Source organism: Cynocephalus volans, chromosome 3 (assembly GCF_027409185.1).
Source record: "Cynocephalus volans isolate mCynVol1 chromosome 3, mCynVol1.pri, whole genome shotgun sequence".
Taxonomy (NCBI): domain Eukaryota; kingdom Metazoa; phylum Chordata; class Mammalia; order Dermoptera; family Cynocephalidae; genus Cynocephalus; species Cynocephalus volans.
In genome coordinates this window covers 58,534,087-58,541,608 of record NC_084462.1, presented here as the reverse complement: position 1 = coordinate 58,541,608, position 7,522 = coordinate 58,534,087, and positions in this window count along the sequence as shown.

Below are 7,522 nucleotides of genomic sequence, written 5' to 3'. Positions count from 1 at the left end.
CATGTCAGTTCCCCCATCAGGAAAATGGGCACACACAATGTGCACACATGGCAATAGATGCAAGAACTAATTAGCACCTGAAAGATGTCAAGATCCCCTGCTAGAGTGCTATAATAAGGGCAAAGTATTCTCACATAAATTTCAGTTTTGAATCCTGTGGCCCATTCCTCTCTGGGCAGGAGGTGGTGCCCTGTCTTGTTGAGATCTGATCTCTAAATGCAACCATGTGTTTTCTTTCATCCAAATGACTGTGCTCATCTCAGGAGCAACCTTTAATTTTCTTCTTGGAACTGAGGACCATCCTTACTTACAGCAACAAAAGGTCCCTAGGACGGTGAGGTAAGATTTGAATTAAGATACCTTGGCATATTCCACTGCACAGCAATTAACGGGCATCAGGTTTTTAGCAGCACCCACTCTCTCAAGAGCAGTTACTCTTCGTCTTAGGAATTCCTGTTTATCATGTTATCATGATATTAAGCAGTCCCCAGCTGCTGGCTCTCCTTGAGGTGGAAAACCAAGTATATGTCACAGATGGGACCACTCCCTCTAAGAGCCCAGCCTGATAGAGAAGCCATGTGGTTATCAGGCCTCAGTCCACATTGGTGACGTCACGTATGGCCAAGGCCACATGATTCCAAGGGGGCTGACTATCCAGTTGGCTCCTTATCCAGTTTATTCCTTACTCTCACCTACTTTTGGCCACTGTTGTTCATTAGCATCTCTCTCAGGAGGAGAGGAGAGAAAAGGAATAAAGAGCCAACTTTTGGTTGTCCATTTGGCTCCTTGTCAGCAACTCTGGTAAGTGTATAATCTGATGGAACCATGGTCCAAGATGGAATTTGGACTCTTTCCCTCTCCCTGCCATTTGCCAGGCATGTGAACTCCTGTTAAGGCTTCAAGTCCCAGCCTTCCTTAAGGCCCCCAGGCAGTCAGAAGTTAGTCACTCCCTCCCTGGCTCCCGCAGCCCCTCTCCAGGACTTGAGAACACTCATCACATTGTGTAGTAATTATCAGGGCCGTCCTCTGTCTGACATTGGATGGGAGCTCCTGAAGGGTGGGGCTGAGTTCTTTCATCAGCTTAAGTCCCAGAGGTTCTGGGCCCAGTGCTTGGTATATGACTGGGGTATAAGAACTGCATGTTGAATGGACAAATAAATCCAATGGTCCTTCTTTACCATTTCCTCAGAAAATCAATAGTTAATGCTTTGAGGATTTTTGTTTGTTTGGTTGGTTGGTTGGTTGTTTTTTTTGCTTGCTTGTTGTTTGAAAGAAAACAATATCCTAGTATCTCTGAAGATGGGAAGGTCTTTTTAACAAATTTATTCATCTCATTCATTTGACAAATATCTGTTAACTCTGTGATATACTAGGTGCTAGGGAAACAAAACAGACAAAAACCCTTGGGATGCTAACATTCTAGTGATGGTATTCTTTCTCGGTTCTTGACTCTCTCCCATAATTTCTTACCTTATATTTACCTTTCTAGTCTTTTTGCCCAAAGACAATGAACCATCTAAATGGTTTCCACCAAATAAGTAGAAATACCCAGAGTACAACTCTGAAATAAATACTTATGTAAAATGGCAGGATCCCCTTTTTGCCCTTCAAGTGCCCCCAAAAAATTCATGGTGTTAAATAAGAAGGTTTTTAGGAGACCAGGTGTCAGAGGAAGGCAGCAACCTTGGAGAGCAAGAGCAGGCAGCAGGACAGTGAGACATTTCCCAGGCTCTGATCACATTAGAGGCAATGGCAGCCAAAGACATCTGGGCTGCCCAAGGAAAATCCTCAGGGCCTTCCTGATGCCCAGGGGCTTCCCTCTGTGGAATCGTGACCTAGTTTAAAGACAGGCACTGCCCCCACCCCATGTCCTTCAGGGCTGAGGCTTCCAGGGCCCGACTCCTTCACTTGTGCTCTCTGGACTGGGGGGGAAGGGGCCTTCCTCACTACATTGTCCAGATGGAGAATGGTCTCTGAGGGTCCACTCATGGCTCAGCCTGGGTGTAAGGCTGAGCTAAAGGAAAGAGCAGCTTCCTAAAAGTGGAACCCAGACCTCCTTGAAGACCACTTGAAGATCTTCAGATGCATATGCATGGAAAAAGAGGGAAGGAGGGCTGTGTATATGATCTAGGAGAACTAAAAGTAGACCTGGCAGTATTGAGGGATGAAGGAGACAGACAAGTGGAGGAAATAGGAATGGGAACTGTGTTGCATCAGTTAGGGCTCTCCAGAGAAACAGAACCAACAGGGTGTATGTGTGTATACATAAAGAGGTTCCTTTAAGTAATTGTGGGGGCTGGCAAGTCTGAAATCTGTAAGGTAGACTGGAAGGCTGGCAACTCTGGTAAGATTTCTACGTTACAGACTTCAGGCAGAATTCTTTCTTCTTTGGGAAATCTCAATCTTTGCTCTTAAGGACTTAATTGATTGAATGAGGGCACCCAAATTATCGAGGGTAATCTCCTCTACTTAAAGCCAGCTGATTGTAGATGTTAATCACATCTACAAAATACCTTCATAGCAATATCTAGACTAGTGTTTGACCAAACAAGTGGGTACCATAGCCTAGCTATGTTGACACATAAAATTTAACCATCACACTTGCAAAAATTAAATGAAGGTCTGTGGGTATTAACAGGATGAAAAGGAGTCTTGGGATGATGACAGTGAGAAAATAGAGACTTGAAGAAATCTGTAAAGAAGCCTCATTGAAGGTAGGGACCCATGGCGTAGGGGTTTGGGGCATTAGGAAAGGTTAGCTATAAACTCCCCATTTTGCAGATTAGCTGAAAATCTTTCAAGTTTTTATTCAGTCTATTGTAGCTAGGTGATTGAGGAAGCTCATCTTAGGCTTGTATCTTGCCTCCAGCTTCAAAGTGTCTGAATCCAGTGTTAGGAGCCTGGTTCTGAGCAGGGAGGCAGAACAGGACACTAAACCACCTTCGGTTCTGCCTGAGTCAGGTCTTTAAGGGGAAGATCATTTAGTTTATCTACAGTGCTGTGAATTCCCACAGTCTTAAGCAGACCCATATTCCAGCGTAAGCACAAAAACAAATTCTAAAGCCAAGTAAATGACTGGTGATGAGCCACAGGTATGTATTATCACCACCACTGCTTTTCCCCGAGAATTTTCTCTGTGAGGGGAGGGGGATCCACCCTACAAATGTTGAGGTTCAGCCAACTTTTTGGAGACTGCTTTTAGTGCTTGGTACAAAAATGGTGACTGGCAGATAGGTCGATACACATAGTCCAAGCATATGTACTGCCAATGACCTAAAGGAAAGAGATACATTACACATGATGCAGTTTCTCTTGTGCTTCCCATTCTGAGGATCAGCTTTTAAGCAACCAGAGCCATCATTATATAAAGGAAGACTTTTGTGTGGACAGAAAGGCAGCAATTTTTGATGAGTTGTAGTGATGACTGAAGTCATTTTGGCTTTCCTTGCGTCTGGGTGGAAACAGAACAGGTGTGTGCCTTTGCGGAAAATGACCGCCTTACAAGTCTGTCGATGACTTTGTGTGGCATCAGTGAGTTCCGCAGAGGCTGGGAGGTCAGCAGGTAAAAATACTGGGGAGCAGAGCTCTTTATGGAGTGGTTTCTGAGAAATTGGTGGGAACAACTGCTGAGAAATGTTTCTACATCTGCCTGACCATATTCACCTACAAGAACTACATACCATGACATCTGTCTCAATACAACATTTGCTACTATTGGCCAGTCGATGGGTTTTGTGCACAAATAGGCTGTCTTTGGCTGTTTCTGTCCTTGTCTCTGTGTCTGTCTCTCTCTGAATGACTCTGTACATAGTTGCCTGCTTCCTCTCAAACACATAGAAGTGTGTGTGTGTGTGTGTGTGTGTGTGTGTGTGTGCACCTGTGAGCAAGAGTGCATTCACATTTACCCATCTTTAATCAGAGCAAGCAGGACTCTTGCAAAGTCTGTCTCAGTGAGTTTAGAATATTTAGACAAATTCCACACTCAAGGCTTTCTATAAAGCGGAGGGACAGGTGGAAGCCTCGACTTACTGGGAGGAAGGGAGAAGTGTTCCTGTAGGCAGCCTGGGCCCCTGGAAAGCCACACCAGGAGACATAAACTGGTCACTAGACAGTTTTCCCAAAATAGCCTGCCATGCAGTCACATTTAAGATTACTCAAAATTAACACAGAGCTAAAATGCTGCACATATGCCCCTCAGCAGCTTGTCGAGGGGCACACTGCTGGGTATAGGAAAAGGCATTTCTGCCACTCTGTGTAGTGTAAGTGCAGATGTTCCAGACAGCCTCAGGATCAAGCTGACACACATCCCACAGCATGACAACCGCGGCGCGAGGTTCTCAGGAAAGGCTGAGTGCGTGCATTAGGTCACTGAGCTCTGTTACCGTTTAACCAGCCCCAGCCTGCGTCGTGGTGACACACATCTGCTGACTAGACGCATCAGTGCACCACGCTGTAGGCTGACTGGTGGGCCATGCTTGAAAGACTCCTGGCATGTGCCCCTGCCTACATTTTTCACTCTTGACTGAAAGCACATGCTCCACACAATCAGGACAGTGTTAGCATGTGGATCCAAGGCGGTTCCCTACACATCTGGCTGAGGCCGGCTGAATCACTTCCCCTGGGAGGGTGGCTTCCAGCTCTGTGACATCTGGCAAGTGGCAGGAAGTGTCTGGATTCATCCCAGAGTGATTTTTATCTCCACATGCTTTTCCAATTTCATCAGGGCCTCTGTGCTACATTCGAAATGACATGTCCACATTTGCCACGAACAAGAATGACAGATGGAGAAAAATCATCTTTGACCCTTAAAAGTCGGTCATGTTTTACTAGTGAAGACCATGGGCACAAAAGGTATTATAGGAGAAAGCCCAGAGATGGCTTGAAATATCATATAAGTGACTCATGTTTTAGCTTTCGGAAATAAAAGCATCCTTCCCAAACTACTGGTTTATCAAAGCAATGAAAATAGCACCTAAAAAATTTTTTTTTATTTTTTAATTGAAACATAACTTACATAGAGTTAAATGCACAAATTTCAAGTGTACACCTTGATGACTTTTTAATTTTTACACTTGCACACATCCATGGAGGCACTACCCAGACCAAGACATTCCCAACTCTCTAAGAAAGCTCCCTTGTTCCCTTCCCTGTGGAAAGCCCACCCAAGGAATTTGCCACTGTTCTGACCTCTGACATCATAGTGAAAAAAGCATTTTTATTTTGGGATCTTACTGGTTTCACTAATATCTAATCATACACAAAAAGAAATTTTGTAAATTACCACACACTTGCATGGAGAACCCAAAGTCAAATTTCAGATGAAATGGTTTTGTAACACTCATATGCTACAGCGTGCAGGGGTCTTCTCTTCCTATATCCAATATTTCACAATTGAGAAAGAACATATTCCTGGAGAAAAACTCTTTGTTCTTAGCTATGGGAAAGAATTCTGGATTCATTCTTTTTCTGATGCCTGTCAGTATCTTGCGGCCTAGTACATGCATTTTTTAAATATACAGCCACAGGCCTTCAGGTTCTGCCCTCTTTGAAGGACACCCAGGCCCTGGGCCAAGAACCCCGCTCTCATCCTTCCTCTGCCTCTCCCCAGGTCTTCCACCCATCCAGGAATGAGGCCGGAGTTGCAGCTTGCTCCTCTCTGGAAAAAAAAGCTTAGTCAGACCCAAAGCTAGTTGCTGCAGGCCCCACTCTGTCCTCAGGAAATACTAAGAGAAAAGGCCGCAGGAGAGAGGATTAAACCCTTCTAAGTATTCTGATGCCCCATATCTAAATTCAGCAGCTGTTGTCATTAGATTGAGTGGACACAGTTCCCCACTTTGCCTGACCAGAAATAACCATTGCTACAAAGACCTGACCAGAGGTACGCTAACCTCAGCAAACGGGCACATCTTTTCTGGAAAATTAGACTCTTTGCCGCTCAACTTTTATCTTTAGATTTGAAGGCATCCACTGGGAAGGATTTCTGTTTTAGTTTGTGGGGGAAAAGGTGGGGGGCACTAGCCACAGGAAGGAGGCAGTACTAATGGAAGAGACCGGAAGGAGTCTGGAACTAGAGCTGCTTCTGCCCAGGGACAACACTGACTGAAAATGGAACCCTGGACAGTCCACAGCTTCTCTGTCCCTAGTTCCCCATTTTTAAAATGCAGTGCTTAGGTGAGCCCTGACCTTTGTAAAAAAGACTAAATGCAGAGCTGTTTTCCTTAGAGTGGGAGTGCGGGTTTTTGCACTTCCAGTGTGGGTTTAGCATTTCTAGGAAAACTTGGGCAAGGTGGGACTCTAGGTAACTTTGAAAACTCCCAAAAATAGGAGGGAGAGAACATGCTTTTCCATGTGTGAGAAGGATGGACTTTTCCTTCGTGATGGTCAAGTTTACTGTCCACATATACCGATTGCCAATGGAACAACTTTCCACAGACTCAGTGTTCTGGTAGGACTAGAACATAATCCTGAGAGAGAACAGTCAGGGGTGTTCTTTGTTGCTGTATCATGGGACCCTCACTCTCAGACCAGAGCAGCCCTTGCAGGTACTCCAGTCTGCAAGATGGACTCTGGTCTCTGAGCAGAAGCCATCTCTTCCAGAAATCTACTGAGACAGAGCTTTGTCAGGACTTTAAATGCAGCATGAAGAACTATTCAATTTGGTCTTTTTATCTATTGGGCTGGTCTCATCCAAGCAACTCATATGACTGAGAACTGAATTTATCTTATAAAATGTGCCATATACAGCTTCCACAATGATTAATCAGACGTATATGTGCATGCTGTGATGCAAATGCTCTACAACATAGGGAGTTCTGATGTTTACATCCACTTCTGCCCCTCTGAAGCCCTCAACCATATGTGGAAGGAAAAGTCTCTTACATGCTGTTTGAATCTTCTTCTGCCGTTGTCTTAGATTTATATCACCCCCATGTCCTCTTCTGGGCCCTATGCCATGCCACATTCCACATGGATTGTATGGGAATCTGTGTTGCTCATTGCTTTCATATCAGTGGTGATGGGATCTATCGCTCTATCCACAGTTGGTCAGAGTTTACACGGTAAACACAATTCATGTAGCTCTGGGTAGACCTATTCCTACTGGCTACTGCACAGACATGTGCACATGCTATGAGTTCTGGCACAGACAATGCAAAATGCCCACTGCATGGCCTTATCAGTGCTACATCTTTGTACCATGCACTTCTTGCCCATAAACACTTCCTCCATTCAGCATCTGTGTCTCTGATCACCACTGCAGCCATGAAGGAGGTTTTACAGCATCTGGTTGTTTTTTTGGTAAAGAGAACTATTTCCAGGCTGAGAACAACTTGAAAATATCTCCCCCACCTTGCCAATATCATCAACTTTACCAAGCTTCCTGTGGCAAGCATGTCCAGGAATTTGCTGCTTAACCATTTCACAATCACTCTGTGTGGGCTGCAGTACTATTTAAAATCATTTGGAATAGGTTTGTCTCGGGTCATCCTTCATTCACTTTCATCCTCAGTGGTGTAGGACAGTG